The 24,653-nt window shown below is 40.0% G+C and overlaps 1 long non-coding RNA gene across 4 annotated transcripts in view; it reads left to right on the top strand.

The window, feature by feature from the left end:
• Window positions 1–24,653, top strand: part of LOC105071296 (uncharacterized) — a 361,750-nt gene that overhangs the window by 174,294 nt on the left and 162,803 nt on the right. For 3 of the 4 annotated variants that reach the window (XR_012510268.1, XR_006725886.2, XR_006725888.2), the window contains exons 5-6: window positions 19,787–19,859; window positions 21,741–21,879. The exons of the other annotated variant lie outside the window; for it this stretch is intronic. This is a non-coding gene — a long non-coding RNA (uncharacterized LOC105071296). The remainder of the gene's footprint in view (window positions 1–19,786; window positions 19,860–21,740; window positions 21,880–24,653) is intronic. 4 annotated transcript variants of the gene reach the window in all.

Here is a 24,653-nt window from a genome sequence, read left to right as displayed (position 1 = left end):
GTAGTCTATCTTATACCAAATAGTTTGTACCTCCCACTTCCCCTACCCCTATATTGTCCCTCTCGCCTCACTGGTAACCACTAGTTTGTTCTCTATATCTGTGACTCTGCTTCTTTTTTGTTATGTTCTCTAGTTAGTTGTATTTTTAGATTTCACATGTAAGTGATACAATATGATATTTGTCTTTGTCTGACTTATTTCACCTAGCATAATGTCTTCCAAGTCCATCCATGTTGGCACAAATGACACATTTTCATTCTTTTTTATGGCTGAGTAGTATTCCATTGTATATATACCACATCTTCTTTATTCATTCGTCTGTTAATGGATACTTAGGTTGCTTCTGTATTTTGGCAATTGGAAATAATACTGCTATGAACATTGGGGTGCAAGTATCTTTTTGAATTAGTGTTTTTTTAATACATACCCAGGAGTGGAATTGCTGGGTCATATGGTAGTTCTACTTTTAGTTTTTTTGAGAAAACTTCATACTGTTTTCCACAGTGGCTGCGCTAATTTACATTCCCACCATCAGTGTAGGAGGGGTCCCTTTTCTCCATATCCTCGCCAACATTTGTTTTTTGTGTTCTTTTTGTTGATAGCTATTCCAACAAGTGTGATGTGATAACCCACTATGGTCTTGATGTGCATTTTCCTGATGATTAGCGATGTTGAGGATATTTTGATGTGCCTGAAACCATCTGCATTTCCTCTTTGGAAAAAATGTCTATTCAATTCTTCTGCCCATTTTTTAAGTGGGTTATTTGGTTTTTTGAGGTTGCATTTATGAGCTGTTTATATCTGTTGGATATTAATCCCTTATCCTTTCTATCATTTACAAATATTTTTTCCCATTCAGCAGGTTGTCCTTTCATTTTGTTGATGGTTTCCTTTGCTGTGCAAAAGCTTTTAAGTTTAATTAGATCCCGCTTGTTTATTTTTGCTTTTACTTCCTTTACTTTAGGAGACAGATGCAAAAAAAAATATTGCTGAGATTTGTATCAAAGAGTGTTCTGCCTAAGTTTGCCTCCAGGAGTTTTCTGGCATCTGGTCTTACATTTAGGTCTTTAATCTATTTTGAGTTTGTTTTTGTATATGGTGTCACAGAGTATTCTAATTTCATTCTTTTACATGTAGCTGTCCAGTTTTCCCAGCATAACTTATTAAAGAGACTGTCATTTCTCCTTTGTATATTCTTGCCTTCTAGATTAATTGACCATAGTGCATAGGTTTGTTTCTGGGCTCTCTATCCTATTTCATTGATCTCTGTGTCTGTTTTGTGCCAATACTATACTGTTCTGATTCCTGTAGCTTAGTAGTATAGTTGGAAGTTAGAGACCATGAATTCCTCCAGCTCTATTCTTCTTTCTCAAGATTGTTTTGGCTATTTGAGGTTGTTTATGTTTCATAGATGCAAAAATCTCAACAAGATACTAGCAACAATTCCAACAATACATTAAAAGGATCATACACTTTGATCAAGTGGGCTTTATCCCAGGGATGAAAGGAGTTTTCAGTATCTGTAAATCAATGTGATGCACCACATTAACAAATTGAAGAATAAAAACCATATGATCATCTCAAAAGATGCAGAGAAAGTTTTTGATAAAGTGACATTTACATCACTATCACTATATATTATTGAATCTAAGATTCCATTAGTTATAAAATGTATCATTATTTTATGTACACAAAGAAAGAAAAAAATGCCTTTTCATTAAAATATACAGTAGCACCAACTGAAAAAGATGCACACTAGTTGCAGAAATTAAAAAATTCTAAATAAATGTGCATCTTAAAATTGATGAAATATTATGTATTAATGACAAAATGTTACATTTGAATTGTCACATTTCTTCCAAAAGGGACATTCCTATAGCAGGATCCCTTTAAAACTATATTTTTCCTCTTGTATTTTTCCTTCCTCTACAATTCGACAGTAAAATACAATTCTATAATGATTTCAGTGATTTTGAATGTATTTCAAATGATTTTGAAGTGGGAGATTGCATGTAGATAGCTTTAGACACATAGAGTGTCTATGTCTCCATAAATAATATTTCTTCAGCCAATGGGAATCCCGTCTTTTGAATCCATGTGCATACTTATTGGAATGCCCACTGGTTTGAATTATTTTGAAACTGCTTACTACACATTGGAACTTCTGGGATAGATCAATGATTTACAGCAACTCTAGGACAGTGTATTTGAATCTGGACAATCCCAGAAAATTCAGGATGTAGACTCCCTATACCATGGGCATTAGTCATTGGCGAGACTGCTGAGAAGCCACAAGCTCAATTCTCTGTGGAATGTACATTCCAAAGTGGAAGAATTGCCAGATGTGAATAGATCCCTGTCATTTTCTCCCGGACCGAATTCCTGCCATGGGGCTGGAGCTGCACATAGGCAATCTGAGCAGCTGCTTCCACAGGGTCATCCAGGGGGCACTGAAACTATCCTCACTTCCCCCTAAGCTCTCACTTGCTGGCCTCCCTCAATGCCTTAATGTCACCCCTTTGAGGTGTGGCCCTACCTACAGAGAGTCCCTGTCTATGGAGGGATGATACCTATTACATACCATTATTTATTGCTGGCCTGGGAGAAAACAGGATCTTGAGGGGGAAGGTAAGGGTTTGGGGCACCAGATTCTCTGGTTTTTTTCTGTTTATAAGAAAGCTGAAAGAGGCTTAGACCAACTCAAAAAGGAAGAGGGGCTACTGGGGAGCAGTTATCATAGGGGTATCTGCACTTACTCAGAAATTTTCAAAGATGTTCAGAGCCTGATGTTGCTCTGAGAACACCTCAGGACCACCCTCTCCTTGTCCGTATGACCTCCTTCCCACGCTGAGTCTGATTCTCTCTGTACATCTGTTCCATTCTGTTCTCACCATAGACTAGCTAATCTTTAATATGTTTTCAAGTAGAAATTCTGAATGAGCCTGAGTGCCTTTCCTAGCTACATCAGTCTTGTTGGGTAGAGCCTTTCTTACCTGGCCACATAATGGGCCGCTTGATGGGCCATCACCAGCCCGTGGCCACTTCTGGCCTAGAGTTGCTTCCCTTGTAGGAGCTGCCAGTGGGCCAGTTCTAACAGGGTGGGCACTCTCTATGTCCTGAACTGGCACCAGAGAGAGCAGGTAGGCGGTAGAAAATGCTGACACCCAGGGGGAGTAAGCAATGAGGAAGAGTGGGGAAGGGCACCACAGATAAACTTTGTCTCTGAGGCCCTGTGTAGAAAAATGCTTTGCATCAAAGTGCTCTGAAGACTACTGTTCGAGAGTAAGGTGTTTTCACTAGTATTCAGTTTTGTCTCTGGATAACCCATAGCAGCTTGTGTCAGACAATAGTGTTTCTCATGAGAAATGAACAAGCACAGTGTCTTCCCCAAAAGCAGAACCTCATACAAAGGCTTTTGTGCAGGTGATTTATTTGTCATATGATCCCGGTGAGCAGGTGAAGGATGAGGAAAGTGAACAAGGAAAGAGGAGAGTCAGTACTAGGATTCTTTTGGAAATTGGCCCCTGCTATAAGCGACTAGTGCTTGATCCCTCCAGAGCCTTGTACAATGTGGTCTCAGAACCATCTGCATGAGGGGAGAGAAAGAAGAGCGTGTATCCATTGGATCATATCCCCTATTGGTCAAAGGGCTCTCCACATTTCCATGTACCCCATGTCTGAGTGCAGAGCTGCTTCCACCTGCAGGTCAGAGCGGCTGTGAGAAGTATGACCACTGTGCTTTTCATTGCACCTGCAGGGTCTTGGCCCAAGCCTTCAAGGAACTGGTTTCTGCTTCAGTGCCTAGGGTAACAGGTGGGGCCACGCAGTTTTTGAAATATCTAAGAGGCCTCCAACACATCTAGTCATGATCAGCTATATGAGTGAAACTCTCTCTTGGGAAGAAAATACAGATTGATCTGATCCTGAGTGTTTAATTCCATTTGGAAAGCAAAAACTCTCACCCAAGTCAATTTCCTTCATTTCCCAAGGAAGAAACTCAAAAGCAAAAGCCCACACTTCAGTTATCTATCCCTTAGGGAACTTGATCTCTCTCTTTGGAACATACATACCCACACCCCCACAAAGAACCCATTATCTGGCCCACCATTGTGTTGCATAAGATGCTGTTCACATCCTAATTCATGGAATTTTGCAGAGCCACAGGGTTACATGCAGTGTCCTTGCAGGCCTTACTCAGTATTTCTCCTGGGTTTTCCTACTGACCATAGTCAAAGTAGAATCCACATTCAAATAAAACATCACCATCAGGAGGTATAACACCCCATCGCTAGTACTGTGTCCCTTTATTGTAGTGCTCTCAACCTTAAGAAATGTGAACATCCCTCAATGGGAAGCAATTTAGTCTGTTGTTGGTCATTTTCACTTTAGTAAAGTGAAGAATCAAGTTCTAGATGAGAGTGAGAGTGGGGAAGGGAATGAATGAGGGCATTGAATACTGAAGAAGAGGGGTAGAGAATATGTGGCTGGAAGTTTCCAAAGACAAATTCTAGTTACTTCACAGTTTGAGCTGGCACTGATCTTTCTCAAGCTGGTTTGAATCTGATTCACTGTAAACAGAAAGTATAATCCCCCAAGATTTCATATTCTGCAACTTTTAATCACATTGCTTCATCTGTGCCTTTGTGGAATCTTAAGAAGCTATACATCATGAGAATTTCAAAGCTAAGGGTCTTCTCTATGAATACTCCCTGAGACAGCCCTTGAGTGTGATCCGACAGAAAGATAAGAATACTATGGTGCATCAAAGCCATCTATGTTGGGTCTTAGGTTTCCCCAAGGTGTTTATAATCTAAGATCATTTAAATGAACACAGATTCGGAGAGAAACCAATGAACAGTCATGTGCCGAAAGAGTGATGTTGGATCAAACAGGATGTAAGAGTAAGGTTGCAGAAATCATAAAGATTATCTTAGAACCCAAAGGCCATGGGCCATATCTGACCTGCTGCCTGTTTTATGAGTAAAGTTTTATTGGCACACAGCTACACTCATTCATTTATGTTTTGTCAGTGGCTGCTCTTATGCTACAGTAGCAGAGCTGAATAGCTATGACAGAGACTGCATGGCTTGCAAGGACTAAAATATTTACTATACAGCCCTTTATAGGATACATTTGTCGACCCTGGATAATCTTACCATTTTGTGTGTGCCAGCGCTCCTGCTTTGCCTCTTTACAAGGCAAAGATTTTCCACTGATTGGGAACCCCACTGAGGCACCACTCCTTGAATTTTCAACCGAGGTGTCCCAGAACAAGAAGCAGATCATTCAGACACACATTGCCTCAACCTCCTCATTTGAGGACTCTTCCTGGGGGAACAGCAGCATTCATTCCACCAGTCAACAGACCCAGAGCACCTAGCTAGGTCCCGGGAACATGAGGATGAATAAAATGTGCTTGGCTCATCGTTGTGTCAGGGATGCCTACAGAGGCCACACAAGGCAGTTGCTGCCTGTGGCCTAGTCTTTCTTTTCTCACTGTCTTTCTCTTTTCTCTCTTTCATCTCTCTCCTTCTCTTGTTCCTCCCTCTACCCTCTCCCTCCCACCTTGACTCTTTCCTTGCCTCTTTTCCTTTCCTTCTTCCTTTCTCTTGCCCACATCTCAGGCCTGCCAGTGCCACCCAGTGGTTCTGATAGGCATTACTCAAACTTGCTGACTGCTCTCAAGGTTGGGAATGACCATAAAGAAGTCAGTGAGAGCCTATAATTAGGGATTTAGAGACAAGTAGAAGGCTTTAGCGACCCTTCCCTGATTGTTCCAAGCATGATTTTTTTTTCTTTCTTTTTTAATTGAAGTATAGTTAGTTTACAATGTTGTGTCAATTTCTGGTGTACAGCACAATGTTTCAGTCATAGATTCACATTTCATATTCTTTTTCATTATAAGTTACTATAAGGTATTGAATATAGTTCCCTGTGCTACACAATATAAACTTACTGTTTATCTGTTCTATATATAGTAGTTAGTATTTGCAAATCTTGAATACCCAATGTATCCCTTTTCCCCTCTTGTAACCATACATTTGTTTTCTATGCTGTGAGTCTGTTTCTGTTTTGTAAATAAGTTCCTTTGTGTCTTTTTTTTTTTAGATTCCACATATGAGTGATATCATATGGTATTTTTCTTTCTCTTTCTGGCTTACTTCACTTAGAATGACGATCTCTGGTCCATACATGTTGCTGTATATGGCATTATTTTATTATTTTTATGGCTGAATAGTATTCCATTGTATAAATATGCCACAGCTTCTTTATCCAGTCATCTGTCAATGGACATTTAGGTTGCATCCATGTCTTGGCTATTGTAAATAGTGCTGCTATGTACATTGGGGTGCATGTATCTTTTCGAATTAAGAGTTTCCTCCCAACAAACAAAAGTCCAGGAGCAGATGGTTTCACAGGTGAATTCTACCAAACATTTAGAGAAGAGTTAACACCTATCCTTCTGAAACTATTCCAAAAATACTGCATATGAAGGAACACTTCCTAACTCCTTTTATGAGGCCATCATCAACCTGATACTAACACCAAAGATATCACAAAAAAGAAATTTACAGGCCAATATCACTTATGAATATAGATGGAAAAGTCCTCAACAAAATACTAGCATATCAACTCCAACAACGCATTAAAAAGATCATACACCATGGTCAAGTGGGATTTATCCCAGGGATGCAAGGATTTTTCAGTATCTGCAAATCAGTCATGATTGTGTGTAAATGTGATACACCACATTAACAAATTGAAGAATAAAAAGCATATGATCATCTCAATAGATGCAGAAAAGGTTTTGAAAAAATTCAACATCCATTTATGATAAAAACTATCCAGAAAGTGGGCACAGACGGAACATACCTCAACATAACAAAGACCGTATATGACAAACCCACAGCTAACATCATACTCAGTGGTGAAAACCTGAAAGCATTCTCTCTAAAATCAGGAACAAGGCAAGGATGCTCACTTTTGCCACTTTTATTCAACGTAGTTTTGGAAGTCCTAGTCACAGCAATCAGAAAAGACTCTAACATGTCAGAATAGCAATTCAAAACTGTCTTCACATTTATTCATACTGTGTACTATTCTTTTGTTGATTTTCTTAAACATTAAAAAACTTATTTGGTTTGTAAACAAAGACTTTAAAGTAATGATGGTAACTTTAAATACATTTCAAAAACTTGCTTTCCTTAATTCCAGTTTTAGCAAGAATCATTTTTTTAATGTACTCTCCAAGTTACCATCTAGGGCAAATATAATATGTAATTCTATAATTATTGTTTAAAGTAAGTTTTGATTTTAAAATATATTTCTTATAGTTAAAAAAAAAAAGAGAGAGTTTCCTTCAGGTGCATGCCCAGGAGTGGGATCGCTGGATCATATGGTAAGTCTGTTTTTAGTTTTTTGAGGAGTCTCCATACTGTTTTCCATAATGGCTGCACCAAACTACATTCCCACCAGCAGTGTAGGAGGGTTCACTTCTCTCCACACCTTCTCTAGCATTTATTGTTTGTAGACTTTTGAATGATGGCCATTCTGACTGGTGTGAGGTGATACCTCATGGTAGTTTTGATTTGCATTTCTCTGATAATTAGTGATATTGAGCATTTTTTCACATGTCTATTGGCCATTTGTATGTCTTCACTGAAGAATTGCTTGTTTAGATCTTCTGCCTGTTTTGGGATTGGATTGTTTGGTTTTTTTGTTATTGAGTTGTATGAGCTGTTTATATATTCTGGAAATTAAGCCCTGGTCAGTCACATCATTTGCAAATATTTTCTTCCATTCCGTAGGTTGTCTTCTTGTTTTGCAAAGCATGAATATTAACTTTTAAAATGTTTTATACCTTAGTATAAATGAAGGAACCCAGAGTAGGCTTCTCAAGGGGAAAGAGATCAGGAGGGTTCTAAATGATTATTGTTAAGGAGGTTACTACATATTGCGCTGAGCAAAAATTGCATTTGAATTGTTTCAGGCATGTTATTTAGATGGTATGTGATATGGATGTAATAAAATGTGCAGTGATGGATTTATGACTATAACCAGTTTATTGAGCCATCTAAATCTTATGATGTATTAACATGGAATAGTAGTATTTTCCCCAGTTGCTGCAATTAACTGTACTCTCTTTAATTCCATTTCCTGACCTTTAAGGATCTCTTAGGTGAATTTCATAGGATCACGGGAACAGCATCTCACACAGATGCTGTTTAATTAACAGCCTGCAAGGCTGTTTAATGAGCCCCTTGGATTCCCCCAAGGCTGATCGAGGCCTTTGTTTTTTCCCTCTCCGCTGCGAGGCCTCTGCCTACAAGGAATGGACTTCAGGGTAGGGTGGGGTGGAGGGAATGACTGTCATTGATGACAATAGGACTGGTTCTGCAGACATTTCATAAGTTGGTGGGTGAATGTCTAACTCCCATTTTTGTCCACTGTACCTAGAAGGAAGGGTTCTGAGTGCCTGCTGTTTGGACAATTCTGGGACAACAGGAAAAGTCCTGCTCAATATCCTTTGTATGATGATGGCAGCCCAGCCACTGCTGGCCAGGCACAAATAGCCATGTTCCATGCGCAGGTGAATTTGCTTCAGTGTGAGGGAGGCTGGGGCAGCAGCTCACTGAAGTTAGGCTGGGGTCACCTTGCCTCTCCAAGTCATCCCAGCATCCCAGCATCCTCTCATGGATACTGGCCATTGTGAAGCAATGCTTACACTGTGACTATAATTTGCTCACCTGCCAAAATTATTTTTTCTCTTGGAGGGATCTGGGTCTCAGACTTCTATTTCAGTAGGCCCCCAGACTTGTCCAGGGTCAAATGGAGATTCTGGAACTAGTCTTTTATGCAGGAGAAGGCAGGAGAAGAAGGCTAATCTCCCTTCTGGGCAGAAAAGTAGTTATTTGGAATATAGTTGGTATTTGAAAGATTCCCTGTTCTAAACCACCTTTCCCACTTAGGTGTCCATGAGTATGAAATTCTACCATGAGAAATTTACTCTTTTGGGTAAACATTGTTCTCTCCTCTATGACTTCTCTTAAAATAAAAACACCCTGGGAGGAATTCCCCACGAAGTCACTAACCACCTATGGGTACAGCTTCTAAGTCGAACAGGAAAATGTTGACCAGTTTAGTCTTTCCTAGATTTCTCTAAAACTATTTAATAGTTTGCTTTTATTTTAACAGTTTCATTCACCAAAGAAGTTATCAATCATGAATGCAACATTTTTAATGCTTAAAATTTAGTACTTTAAAAAAGATAATAAAAACGGAAAGTTAGTTGTGGCTTCTACTTTTCAACCTGGAATCACTGCTAGAAGTATTGAAGAGTTCCCAACTCAGTTCAGCACTAATCACCCAGACTCAGCTCTAAGGGAGAGTCAGGAGACAGAGGAGAGGAGGTGGGAAAAGAACAAAGAAAGATTTGCTTTTTTTCTGCATTTGTGGATTTTTCCACCAATAAATGATATGAGCACCCATCATTTATACCTGACTTCTCTGTAGTGGATGACACCAGGCTGCCCACGTAATAAATAATGGACCCTGTTATTCATCATCCCCATAAACTATCCTGGTACCTTTTTTTTTTAATCCTACAGCTTTTACCTGGACTTTTCTCTGGTATCCTCCTCTCTAAATGCTACCCTTTCTTCAAACTCTGCTAAAATCTACCTCTAGACTTCTCTAATCTATGCCATCACTCAGATGGTGGCCCCATCTAGAAAGTAGAGTGACCTCCTGGTCTAAGGCCCAATCCAGCTGAAGTAGAACTGATCTGATCTCTGGATTAACAGAATGAGAATAGTCCAGAATGTTCCCTTCAGTCACTGAATGAAGTCTTCTGCATTACTGGGTAAAACTGCATGTCTCCATTGGGCCCAAAGTGCTGGGCATGGTAGTCATTATAGAGACTGGTCCTTGCTCTCAAGAAATTCACTCAAGTATTTGAGGCAAAACAACATATATAAGACATTTAGAGAAAAATTAACTGCTAAATGACATAGCCCTGTCTATATGTTCAAAAACCACATTGTAATTATCCTTTTATTCCTTAATTTACAAAACCTACCTTGTATGATCATGTGGTGAAATGGAATAATGAGTGAAGGTATAGAGAATATAATTTTTAGGACTAGTTTCATCAAGAACCAGCTATAAACTTTTAGGAAAAAATTTACATGATGTCAGGCAATTAGTTATTAAATGCAACATCAAAAGGACAGTTCATAAAAGAAAAACAGTAAGTTGAACTTTATCAAAATCAAAAGCTTTTGCTCTATAAAAAAAACACTGTTAACAAAATGAAAACACAAACCATAGACTGGGAGAAAAATTTATAAAGCACATACCTGATAAAGGCCTTGCATCTGGAACATATGAAGAACTCTTACAACTCAATAAGAAAACAATCCACTTTTTAAAAATGGGCAAAAAAATTGAACAGATATTTTTCTACCATCTCTTCTTTCTTTACCAGACAAGATATACGTATGGCAAGTAAGCACATGAAAAGGTACTCAGCATCTTTAGACATTAGGAAAGTGGAAATTAAATCACCATGAGATACTACTACACACTTATTAGAATGGCTAACATTAAAAATACCTCGCAATACCAAGTGATGACAAAGATGCAGAGCAACTGGAACTCTCACACATTGCTGGTGGGAATGCAGAACGGTACAGCCAATTTGGAAAATAGTTTGGCAGTTTTTTATAAAGATAAACAGATTCTTAGCATTTAACCCAGTGATTCCCCTCCTACGCATTTACTTAAAAGAAATGAAAAGTTATGTTCACATAAAAACCTGTGTACAAATGTTTAAGTGGCTTTGTTCATAATCACCAAAAACTGGACACAATCGAATATCCTTCAGTGGGTGAATGGATAAACAAACGCTGGGTCATCCACTCAGTGAAATACTGCTTAATAATGAAAGGGAACTATTGTTACAAGGACCACAAAGGTGGATCTATGCTGAGTGAAAGATGTCAGATGAAAAGGCTACATACTGTATGATTCCATTTATATAAAAGCTAAAGTTAATAAAAACAACAACAACAACAAACAAACAAAAAAGAAAGAAAGAAAGCCAGGAGGAAAGGCAGAACTGTAGGACTGAAAAGAGATCAGTGATTATCAGGGGCTGGGCATGGGGAGAAGGGTTAACTACAAAGGAGCATCAAAGAATATTCTGGGATGATGGATCTATTCTATAACTTGATTTTGGTGGTTCTTATATGACTAAATGTTCATCAAAACTCATAGATCTGGTTAACACCAAAATGTATGAATATCACCATATATAAATTACTCCTCAGTGTTAAAGCACTCTCTGCCTCAGTTACACATTTGTCAGATAGGAACAATGGATGCAACTGTTTCTGCTGATAATGATGATATATCAAACACAGGATTTGGGGGAGCTTTTTGTAAATGAGAACATATCTGAGTGCTTTGAAATGCATGAAGTGCTGTCCAATTGTCAAATATCATTACTAGATTTTTCTGTTCTGCTTTTGTATTTAGCTATCTTGCTAAACTCTTTCATTATTTATGAAAGTTTGTATACTGATACTTCTAGCTTTTTGAAATAAACTATAAATATAAATAATGACAGTTAATCTCTCCCTTTGCAATGTTATATCTTCTTTTATAGTTTCTTTTCTTGTTTTCTCGTTTTGGTTAAGACTGCCAAGTCAATGCTGAATAGTAGTTGTGGTAGTAGATATCCTTGTTCTATTCCTAAAGTAAATAAAGATGTTTATAAAATTTCAAAATTAAATATGGTTTTGGATGGATTTGATAGATACCATTTATCAAATGAAGGAAGTTTTTTTTATTCCTGCTTCCTAAGAGTTATTTCTTTTTTAAAAAATAATGAATAATGGATTTTTTTTTGCTTAATGTTTTTTCTGTGTATCATTTATCTTTCAACAAAAAACATTTATTTTTAATCAAAATTTAGAGCTGACTTTTATATTCTTGTGTTCCTTCTCTTATCAATCTGTGCTCTCCTAAAGGGCATGGACTTTGTCTTTTTGTCACTATATCTCCATCACTTAGCCCAGCTCTGATTTAAACAAAATATTTATCCCTAGAACTTAACTCTCATCTCTAGAGAGAGGAGAGCACACAAACTATGCTACTGAGGACTGGAAGGCTTGGAAGAACTCTTCTCCCGTAAGACTTTTAAATCCTTAGTTTCAAGATTAACTTCAGCCTGTTTAAGCATCTAAATCTCTATCAAAGTCTTGGTTTCATTCTTTTTGCCCCAAACCTATTCTTAGAGATAGATTTTTTTTTTTACAGAGTTAATATGAGTACGAATTCTTCCCCCTAAGTCCTGCTGCTATTTTATGTATTAATCTCTCTCTTCCTTATCAAGTAGGTGTAGGTTGCACTAGGAGCCTGAAGGTGTATTCTTCAAAGATCAGGATATGAGCAGAAGAAAGATTCTGGTAACAGCTGGAGATTTGTTGCAGGAAGTTTCCATCTGTAACATATGAATGGCAGCCAGGATAGCGGCCAGTTGTAGGGCAGGTGGCCAATCTCAGGCTTGCTTTAGTTGGTCTCTTGAGAATTCTGCTTTCAGGGGAAACTGGAGAGAGAGTACAATATAATGGGTAAGAGCATGGACTTTGGACAGAAGTAGTTCAGGTCTTGGCCCTGACAATTAGTAATGGGGTGTCCATGGATAAGTCACTTAACCTCTCTATTTTGGTTTCCTCATCTCTAAAATAGGTGTAGAAGTAGGTGGTTTTGAGTGCCTGACACACAATAGACTCTCAAAAAATGTTGCCTATTATTTCGATAGCAGTTGCCTAGGCATACTCTGATGTGATAAAATAGGTTTCTCTGTGAGAAGGCACTTAGAGGTTTTTCAAAATTTGGTTTTGTTTTAGATTTCTATCATGAAGGGAAATATGTAATTTTTAAAATGCAGTTATAAAGATACAGAAGAAAGAGAATTATGACTCATGTTTCACAATTCACATAGCTTATTTATCATTTTCTGTTCTGTAATACTTCAGACAATTGCATAATCTCCCCCCACCCTTTTAGGATGCCAAGATATGACATCAGGAAAATAGGGAAGAAGAATTTTGGCGTGGAGGCATGATACGTTGTAGTAGGAAGGCATATGCCTTTCTGACATTAATGTCCCATCACTTACATTGGGTAAAGCAATCCCAAATACTGACTGATACCAGGAAAAAGTTTTTTTCATTACGGTTGTTCTAGCTCCAAAATCTGAGATCTTTAGATAGTGTTATGAGCCATTCTCAGCCTGGCTTGTTGTCAGGCACTAGATTTAAACCCTTGGTAAATGCCCAGATGCCCTGGCTTCCAAATCTCTCCAGTTCTTGAAGTCATAGATTGAACTTTCTCACTTCTCTAGGAATAAATTTTCTTGTATACTGGTTCTCCTTTATCATTCTTCTTTTCAAAGGCTACAGTTATTTTCTCTTATCTGTCCAATAAGACAGGGCTCATTCACTACACTCTCCTGCTTCCATCCCTTTGCCTCTGACCCACCTCCCTAAACACATCACCTCATCTCCTCATGGGTGGCCCTCTCTTCCATTCAGGACCATCTGTGTATCATTGACATCTGTGTACCTTTAACTTCCTGTCCTCTAGCCTCCAGGAGGGTGATTTCTCCGTTTTGCTGTTCTCCCTTCCTCCCTGTCTGGAGTCATTAGATGGAGAAAATTTTAGTCTCGTGGCATTTTTAGAAGAGATCTGTTATTAGGTTTGTCTGTGTTTGTTTAGAAGAAGTACATTGATACACTGGAGTTGGAGTAAGATTATAAGAGCAAAGCTCAAGTGAAAGGAGAAAGATGGTTGCTAAATTGCATTTAAAGAGGCAAAGTCCTGTTAACTGAATTTCTGTCCAGCTCCATGATCACTGGATATGTGAGTCTGGAGTTGTTGCTGAGACAGTGTTTAGTTGGTGATGTTGAGAAAAGTTCAGACCTGACTGTTCTGGGGTTTCATTCAAAACTTCCCACAGGCACAGTGACGGACCACTCAATGCTGCAGGGGTTTCTCCCTCATTGTGACAGTCTTAGAGGGTTGGGGAAAAAAGACAAAAACAAAAAAACCAAGCACACCAGCCCAGGTAAAATTAGGATTCAGATGCCATTTCCCCCAGAGCTCTGTGCTTACCCTTTCTGTGCTGCTTTCTGCTCTGAAGTGCATCTTCCTCGCCTATCTTCAGCAATTCCGTTTCAGAAAAATGACTTATCGTTAGCCATTTATACTTTTGTGAGAATCAACATTATTTTTCTTAACACTTCCAGTGAATTTTTGCATTTTAAGATCTTTCTACAATCATGAAAGAACAGTCCTTGTCCTTGTGAAGGAAATTCTAGACATTAGTAAGCATTTGAGGAAAATTCAGAAAGAAAGTGTAAAGGGATATTTCCTGGCGTTCTTGAGAGTATATCAGAAAAGTAGCCACTTTATCTCCACCTTCTGTGTTTGGTTTTGTTACTGACCCTTTGGGGTCAGGCCCCAACCAGGGTCCTCCTGCCCCATGTCACTCCTGCCAATAGAAAGAGACCAAGTTCGGTTTAGAAGCAAAGGAAAGTTTTATTCTTTTATCAGAGAACGGACCAGCGTGCGCCTGAGCTCTAGGGTCCGCACTCCCAGTCAGGCTGCGGGCGGGGCTGCTTTATAGGGTTCTCGGCAGCAGGGAGGGGGCGGGGTTCTCGAGGGTCTGCGCAGGCGTGTTGCTGGCGTTCCCAGATCGCGGTGCCAGGTGCAGCCTCTCTTTGCACAGCTCGTCGCCGCCATCTTGAGTTGAGGTGTAGTGCGTGGCGCTTCGCCGCAGGACGCCGAGCTGAGGCATCCAGTTGCCTTTTCGCCCTAGGAACTCTGGTCTGAAGTAGTGGATGCAAGGTGTCTCCACGCGGCACCCTACAGGCAAGTGAAACTAGACCAAGCACAAAAGAAGAGGTTAGACCTTATCACCTAGATTATATCTTATTTTACCTCTGGGAATCCCAGTGGGCTTTGCCGGTGCCAGTTTTTCCCCCACCCTCAGGCCTGAAGTAGTCTATGTAGCAATGACTTCTTTGCCCTGCCGTGTACGTAACACAGATGGGTATTTGCTCCAAATGGACCTAATTCAAAGGCTAGGCCAAACAAATTCTTTCTAGGGGGATTTGTAAAGGAGACCCGAAGCGACTGAGACATTTAGCCACGGGAACAGAGTGGAAAGACTGTGTAGGCCAGGGTTGAAGCTGGAGCTCGGGGAGCGTGAGAGCCACAGAGAAAGCTGAAGCTGTAGGGAAACAAATCTTGTGCCAAGAGAAGCAGCTGAGGTCCGTGGAGCCTCATTATCCTCGTGTACCCTATTTGCAAATTTGTTTACTTGATAAAATTTATTTGTAACACCAAATCAGTACTAGCAGCACTTTGGCAGTCATTCGCAAACATGGGCAAAGTGGTGAAAATTTGAGTCACCCAACACTGCATTCACAGCTGAAGTCAAATGAGGAGATGCTCTACCTTCTTGTTTCAGCTCTTGTGCTATAACAAGTGTCATTTCCACAGCTTATTTAGTGCCACATTTTTCACATTTGTGTGCTTTTTATTGGTGATTTCACTGTTTAAAATGACGGCCAAACATAGTCCTGAAGTGCTATCTAGTGTTCCTAAGCTCAAGAAGGCCGTAACGCTCCTTACAGAGAAAATACATGTATTAGATAAGCTTCCTTCAGATTGTAGTGCTGTTGGTTGTGAATTCAATGTTAATGAATCAACAGTACATATTCAATAAGGTGCTTTAAAACAGAAATACACATCTGTTGGCAAGAGTATTATGACCAGAGGCTTGCAGGAACCTAATCCTGTATTTCCCCTAGGAGTAATGGCTCACTGTTTTCTAATTTGGTTATTTGTGTCAATTTTAGAGAACATAACTGCTGTTAAGTAATGAGAATCAAGTACGTTTAGAGAGAGAAGAATGAAGCAAAGATAAAGGAAAGCAGGTGAGGGACTGTGCTGCTTCAAAGAGACAGACAGAGAAGCTGCCTTCTCTCTGGTGGCTCCCAGTTTCAATCTCATTTCCCTTGAGGACTGGCTAGCTAAAATTCATTTCAGTGGCATCCCAACATCTTTACAGCCTTTATTTAAGCATGCTTGAGTTTCCTCTCCTTGCAACCAACACAGCTTTGGCTGAAATATGTACTACATACATTACCTATTCTGAGGAGGCAACTTTGGGAAGATTCAGTGGTCCCTTCCTTTGAGGACTGGCCCAGGATGATGATGAACTCCATGCTGCTGCGGTTGCACTGGCCAGCTCCTGAGTCAGGTGCTGCATCAGAAAATTAACCCCCTCATCTCAGGGAGGTCTTTATACTAACTAAATGTTCAACACCATTTGAAAAGAGAGTTTAAGGATTTAAGGTTTTAAAGAAACCAAACTTTGGTGTCAGTCTGAATTATCAATGACAGATAATTTGAAGCAACTTGCTTTGGTTCCTAATTTGAAGGATACCAGTTTTAGGATGGTCTAGTTGTTTTCTTTGCTGGGGAACAAACACGTTTTTGGAAACAAGTTCCAGACTGAACACCCCTTAAGGAAGAGACTGTTTATTTGACAAAGCAGTGTGTGTCCCCACATAGGAAATTATATACAGGGAGAAGCACCAGACCATGCAGAAAAAAAAGTTTTAAGATTCTCTAAGGTTGTGATCTAGGTGAAGAAACAGGCTCTGCCCCACATACTTGGTTTGATGGCCATGGAAAGTACACATTTAATGGTGTCTGAGCACCAAGCAGGCCCCACGGTGGTTTCCTAGCCCACTGTGGTTTGTGGTCTGTGATGACTCCACCCCACCAATCCACTATCTTTCACTCCCCAAATGCACGGTCTCCATTCCAATCAACTGTTTATCCCACTAACATACCAAACTTTTTCTCTGCTGTGCAATCTCTCACGTCCGTCTTGTCTGCTTCTAAGCTCTCAGACTCTTGCCTTCAAAGCCAATCCAGTTGCTCCTCCCCAAGAAATTCTCACTAGCTCCAGGAGCTTCCTTTTCTTTGAGCTTCTCTTCCATCCCTTCTCTCTGAACCCATCTGATACTTAAAGACAACCTTCTCCTATAACTTACTAAATGTTCAGTCCTCACCTCATGAATTGTATTAGTACAGAGGGATAATAATTATTTCAAGGCCACCTGCTATCCGTAATTTTCCAGTACATGGCTGATTTGAGGTCAGCCTCACTTCTTGGGGACCCTGAGCACACTAGCCCCTTGCTAATTTCCGTGGTTGTCCCAGCACATGGAAAAAGTTAGTTTAGCTCATATGGGTAAATTTTATCATTCCCAAAGAGTACTTTTATTGGTGCCAACTTGAAAATAATACTGCATTGTCTTTGGGGAAGACTTCCCAAGTAATGTAAGTCCCCTTTTTTCCAATTCATTCAGTCTCATGAAAGCTTACTGAGGTAGAGATCACCCCCTCTTTTTTAAAGCAAAGTAACTAAGGCCTGACAGTTTACGCAGAGAGAAAGTTGAGCTAAAAGAGCAGATCTTTGAGGTCAAGGTCTAGGTCTAGGTGAAGCAAGAGAAACCAGGGAAGCCTCATTCCCACAATAGGGCCATCGTGCACAGTTGGGAAGACTACACTGCATAACTTCGAAGATGATGAGAATGGTATTTCCTGGAGTTGACCTGTTTGGCCATATGTGATGGCCCTGCCTAGAGGACCTAGTCTGAGATGAAGAGAAAGCCAGTGCTGAGTACTAAGGAAGGGACTGAGAGTGCTTCATCTTAGTCCTCTCCTTGGACAGCCCATCTAGATAGCTTGCACTCTCTTGTATTCTTACTGGGGTCGTAGGAAGGGGAGAGTTTGTCAGGCCTGTCTTCCCACTCTCCATTTAACAGGGTTCTCATTTCTACAGAAGCACCCAGTCAAAATTTCTTAAAGGGTTGGACTTTCTGACACATTTGGTTACTGTAAAGCCAGAAACAAAGAGGCCATATCCTAAAAATATCTGGGGCCAAGATCTATGCATTATGGACTTAACTCCTGACACATTTGGCACAAGTTGAAAAATTAAAGAGAAAAAAAAAAAAAAAACACCCACTGTCTCAAGAGGCTGTAGACAGGAACACACAAGGCAAAACGTTTTAGTTGTAGACAAGAAAATGCTGGAGAGTCAGTAAGGGATGAGCTGGTCAGGAAATATCCACTTCCTGTGGCTACTCCCAAAGTTCTCCCACTCTGGCCAACCCCAGTTGCAGATGATATAGCCAACAAAACACTGCACCAGAGCAGCACCATTGGCTCAGTCAGCTCCAATCAGCTGCACCATTGACCCACTTGCCCATGCAGTACCTTCTGGGTTTCTTCCTGAGGCAGGGGGTGATCAAACAAACCAATAAGAAAGATTTGGATCGGAAATGTGGCATTCTGGAGGTAAGGGTAGGCAATTATAAGCTGCAGCTAAAGATAAATATGCCAGTTCTTTCAGGTGCAAACAAGGAATTAAGGTTGACTTTACTTTGAGGGAATGGCTTAAAAGAAACGGTTTTTATTTAAAGATGGATGTTTTTCAATAACATAGTATAAGAATTCTGTGATTTACCTACACTCAGATGAAAGTCTACTCTTGAAGTTTACTGCATTAAATGGGAATTAGTATGCTAAGTCCATTAACCACTGTTTTCAGTGTAAATCAGACTTTTCTCTTAAATTTTGGGAGAAAAAAAAAACTGCACTTGTTTTTAGTGAAAAGGGAAGTATGTTTTGTGTGACCAGCCCACACAAAATCAGATATTTAGTACAATTACTGAGAAGATGGAAAAGATTTTCAGAAAAGACTGCTGTTGCTCAGCTCCTAGCAGCTTGCAAAGTAGTAAGTAGGAAGTCAAGAGGGCCCAGCCAGCCCATTAAAATGAGGCTGAGAAACAGATCTTTGATTCTGCAGAGCCATCCTGTGAAAGCAGAGGGAACAAATGATGGGTTAGGTTGGCAGGAGAGTCCAAGCTAAGCAACTAAGTAACCAACTAATTTTTAAGCACATACTACATAAGGGTACCCAAATGCAGGTCGCTCCCCTCAGGAAGTGGCTGTATTTTGGACACTTGGCTAACCAGGAAAACAGGAAACTCTACAAGCATTTACAACAGGGAATTGGTTATGGGTGATGGAGGAGCTGTGACACCAGCGGGGGACAGTGCTGGCTGGAAGCCACCAGCAGCCCACAGGCTGGAGAGACAAAGGCAGTGTTTCCAGAGGTCCAGGGGTGGGGGTTAGGAGGCAGAAGTGGAACCATGGTTGGTCTGTGGAAGAGACCCAGCTGTTGCCAGAGAATGAATTTGAGGAAGAGAAACACCCTAACTTACTCTTGTTCTCATTGCCAATACCTCGCCAGTGCCTGCCATTAATTCAGGCAGAAGCTGTCTATCAGAGGGACCTGCAGGGGCCAGTCCCCCTGAGAAGCAGGGCAGGATAGGGAAGGGAAAGGAATGGTTGGGGGGCAAACAGGCCTCAGCCTGAAACACACTTGGATCATTTTTTACCTTCAACCACAATGACTTCACCTCTTCCTGGGCCAGACCATGACAAATCAGTTGCAGCCACAAATGCTGGCTAGAATGGACTCTAGGGTCAACCACTACCTCATCCTTTCACCAGCCTCTTAACCCCATTTGGAGCTATCCCAAGACCCTTTTCAGGAGGCACCTTAATTCTTCCAGACATTAAGGAACTGTAACACACATATCCTGACATATATGCTGTCTCCTCACAGAGGCCTTGGAACTGACTGTCCTCACTCCTGTTCCATATGGAGAATCTCAGGATCTAACAAACCCTATAGCCAAGTGAGTAGAATTTTGTCTGGCTTTCATTTCATCTATTGTCAGCTCTGACAAGACCAGCTCTCTAAAGACTCTAAAGCCCAAGGTGCTTAAATGGATGCTCTCAGTGTCTCGGTGCCTACCAAACAGCAGCCCTCTGATTTGGGTATTTCTCTGAATTGATGTCATAGGCCTGTCTTGCTAAAATCAGCCTTATCAGTATAATCAATTAAGAGGTTTTGATGTTCCTTATCAGCTGTATGACCTCAGATAAGTTACATAATCTCTTTAAATCTCTGTTTTCTCATCTGAACAAATAGAACTATTGTGTGGATTAAATGAGAGGACAGCTATTAAAGTTAACACTTATCTTGGAGCCTGACACACAAACAATGTTCAATAAACATTGTGATTTGTATTGGTCAGGATTTTGCTAATTTAAGTGACAGAAGCCCAACTCAACCTGACTCAACAAAAAACCCTGGTTTCAGGAGCATCTGAATCTAGTTTATTCAAGGTCCTCTTTACGGGTTCTGTGTAAATCACTTGGCTCCATATTCCTCTGACTGGTTTCATTCTCAGGCAAATTGTCCCCCATGAGATGGCAAGATGGATGCTGAGACATCCTCCCAGCTGAGCAACCACAGGGAAAAGATTCCAAGAGTCTCCTGAAAACCCTGGAATGGGGTTTCATTGGCCTTATTGGATCACGTGTCCAGCCAAGAGTCCCCGGGGCCAAGGGATGGAATGCTCCCGTGGCCAGGCCTAATCCTTGTGTCCATGTAGGCTGAGAGTAAGGGAGATTTGATCTCCAAGAGGAAGTGGAGGAGCTGTTTTCAGAGGAGGGATGGATGCTAAGAAGGCAAAAACAATTTCCACTATAGCAGCTACTGTTCTATCACTATTATTACAACTTACTATTTATTATTTACTACTAGTACTGCTACTGTCCCCACTATGCAACTAGTACAGAAAATTGGAGGATTATTCAGTGGACAGTTGGGCCAACAGTCAGGAAAAGGGACAAACACAGAAAGCTATGATAGGAGAAAAAGGATCCTGCATAGAAGGAAATAAAATGAACGAGCTCTTAGCAGTAGATGCGAAGTAAAGATAAAGCAAAGCCTGAAGTGATGAGTTCCATGGTTGAAGCATATTTCAAAAGCAAAAGTGATCTAATTAGCAACTTGTGATACATTTTGTAGTGGCTAAGCTTAAATCACTTCACTGTGGTTGTTAAATAATGCTGTAATCGGCATACAAAGCACACGTGTTGTATGCTCTCAGCACCGTATGTCTGTAGTTTCAGCACTGACACAGGTAGCTTTGAAGCAGGCCAACAGTATTCCCTGCACAGCAAGGTGGTACCCACAGACACCTTACTGACACAGTCAGAGATACATTCTTCACATAGGAACCTCATGATGTGGGAATGTTTTAATTTTTCTTTCCCACTGTCTTAAGTGAAATAGGTATGAGATGTATGTAATGAATTTCTGACAGAGTTCAGGGGCTGTAACTTTATAGTGAAATATTATTTGGCAGTGCTATAGTGTCCTGGACAACTGGTTAACTCTAGGATTAGTGATATATATTAGTGATATATATGTAAATAAATACTCCAGTATTAGTGTTGTAGACCAGTATGTAAATATATCGAGAATGATCCTGTGAAAGCAGCAGCTCTGAACTTGAACCTATCTGCATTTTACATACAATATGCTCTGTCAACAGAATGATCTCTATTAAGTGGTGCTGTGCAAAGCTTTGGAAAGACTTTGCACATTGCCCCCTGCCTTTGTAAGCTAAGACTGTTTTCAGAAATTTATTTTTCTGTTAAACATTAATAAAATGTTAAAACTAATAAGCTATAGGACTTGCTTAAAGTTAAGCCTCTCCCTGCAGAACAACTGAACAACTGCAGGCAAAGCTGGTTATTTGGGCCTTCTTGATGTTTCACCTGAAGAGCAGTCAGTCAGTTGGGTGAGGTCCATCTGAGTATAAGAAGTCGGCTGACTGGGCCAGGCTAATCCTTCAGTTCAATGTAAGTAGAACATATGTTTTCTGTTAGTTTTGTTTTTTTAAAAAGACTGTTCAATGGTTGGACCACATGGTTTTGAATGAGAAAAAAACACATATCTAAGGTAAACACTGAAATAGCCTTGTTGAATAGTTTCTTAACTATACAGTAGTGTTCTGGGGAAACTGGTCATGTGGTATTTTGAAGTCTGATAGGCTCACCAAACAGAAAAGAATACTATGACTTTATATTTCTAGACTTTATTACACTTTCCAAGCCACTTGAAATATAGCAGTTGTCTCGACCAACCCACTGGCAGGTAGGGCTGACACCTAATTTGATGCCCATCCCACTCCTGCACACTCTTTTCCGTAATAACATGAGCAGAATGGAAACATTCTTCACCCATGTTGAGGAAGGACAGTCATTTGGTTTTCTAAGGCTTTTTTTTCTTTCATATTTTGAAGGGTGGTGTAGACCAGATTAAAAAACATGGCTCAGGGAAGCAAGAATCATTCCCCGAAGTGTTTATTAAGTGAATCACAAATTCATTCAGCATGACTGCTTACCCAGAGAAATTAAGGCAAAATGGCAAAAAGCTGTGGGCCTCCAAGTAGCCTCAACTTTAGTATCTCCCTGGGAAAGGGTCACAAGTGTAATCCTTTTCAGCTGTCCCTGCCTTGCTTCCGCTGTCAATGGAAATATCCAGGCAGGATGAATACACATTCTGACTAGACTCTGGACTGACCTAGACAGCTTTTTGGAAATTCAGGATATACTTTTCCTAAAGCCACTTAATTTCTCCCATCCCTCCCTGATTGAAAACATCATTTATCCCATTACAGCATGTGGAAAGCAAGGGGAGGGAGAAGCAGACGGGATCTGAATTTGGGATAAAAATTACTTTGTGAGTTTATTATTCTCATCCATAACAAATGACAATTTCCATGTCATTTAGCTGATTCTAGAACAGAATCACCCAGAGAGATATTAAATCCTATTTTTCACACTATTTATCTTGAGGGCCCCAAAGAGACATGTACACCTACATTTAATAACTGGTGATCCATAGCTTGCATATTTCCTGGAAATATTTGAATATTTTGTCAAGTGCAGCTAGCCATTATTTCACCAGCCACACATGAATTACCCTTCTTCACTTATATTGTGGTGGGTTCCAGAGATAGACTTCCTCTAGTGTCTAAGAACTGTCTGGAGATTTTAGTTCTAAAGAAATTTGTGGATTTGTTGTTTCCGAAGTAACTCTATTCCTCATTTGTTGGGTGACAGCTATTTTCATGCCATGACTCTCCCATGAGCTCTTAAATAGGCTCAGCCCTCTCTGATTTGGGACTTTCTTTGAAACTCTAAGATGATGTGTCATTTCAAGAGCAAAAAAGCAAAAATGTTACCAATATGAGTGGATGCTAGAGTCCCAAAGACTTTTAACAGGCTACAGCTTCCTAGCTGCTGACATTAGCAGTGTGGTTCTTATTACACAGCTGGGTTTCAGACTATGATCCTTTCCAAGTATCATTTCTACTTTATGTAAAGAATATAGATTCAATGCAGTTTCTATTGGGTTAATGGATAAAATTGGGAAAGAATCTTTTTCTCAGCCATTCCTACAAATTTAGTGAGATGTCTCTGGTCCACTAACCCATGGCCAGGGACCAAGATAAAGGGCAAAAGTCTAACTCTGTAATTCATCCGAATTGAAATTGTATTTCAGTGGTTAATATACCCAGGTAGCTCCAAATCTGCTGGATAAATTAGAACTTTCTAAGGCAGTATCCAAAGGAAAGCACAAGCATAGTAACAACATGAAATCAGAGTGCAGGTAGAAACTAAACAACCTACCCAGCAACAATCTGCTCTGGGTTTGAACTTTTTAATGAATAGATAATTACTTGGATGGAGATGGATACAGCCTAAATGGTTCATCTACTAATAAAATGCCCTTAAAAAATCACCTCTGTTCAGGAAATACTAATCTAACTGGGTCAAGCTCTTAAGTTCTTTATAGGCACCATCTCTCATAACCTTCACTACAGTCCTGGGAGGTAGGTACTCTTACTGACCCATTTTACAGATGATGAGATGGAGGCACAGAGAAGTTAGGTCACTGGCCCACCATCACACAGGAAGTAAGTGGAAGAGCTGGGACATGAAAACAGTCCTGATTGACTTTAAAACCTCTTAACTATTCTGTTATACTGCCTTGATGATTGGATGAACCCCCTGCTTCAGTGATTTAAAACTGAAAAAGATGTAACATTTGCTACTGAATATTTCACTCAGTGTGTCATCCATGGCTACTCTTTCCCTCTCCCTGGCCTCCTACTTGCTAGCCTTTTAATGATACTTAAATTTTTCATTTGGCAAATTTTTTTTGTGTGTTTTACCTCTTTTTCTTTGCATCTGCATGATGCATATTTCATATCAGCAATGAAGTATCCAAGAGATACCTCTGCATAACAAGGTTAGAAGGAGGCTTTGTACTTTGGTTTGCTTGTAAGCTTGAAATATACTGCAGGTTCTTACGGAGCCTCCTGCCATGTAGAAGTCTCTGGTTTGCCAACACTAAGATTTCTAGGCCCTCCACAAGCATATTTATCTCATCTTCACATGAGCAAGTTAAGATCTCACAGCAGAGTCGAATTTTGTGGGTTTTATGCCCTTTAGGATGATGGTAAACAACTTTTGCTCTTTGAAAAAGTGTGTATAATAAGTTACTATTTACTTTAAAAGGGTATATATGTATATATAAATTGGCATTGATATGCTTAAACATTGAC

The sequence above is a fragment of the Camelus bactrianus genome, chromosome 11 (genome assembly GCF_048773025.1).
Source record: "Camelus bactrianus isolate YW-2024 breed Bactrian camel chromosome 11, ASM4877302v1, whole genome shotgun sequence".
In the NCBI taxonomy this organism is placed as follows: Eukaryota; Metazoa; Chordata; class Mammalia; order Artiodactyla; family Camelidae; genus Camelus; species Camelus bactrianus.
Note: the sequence above shows the minus strand (reverse complement) of the source record. Positions and strands in the feature narration are given on the sequence as shown.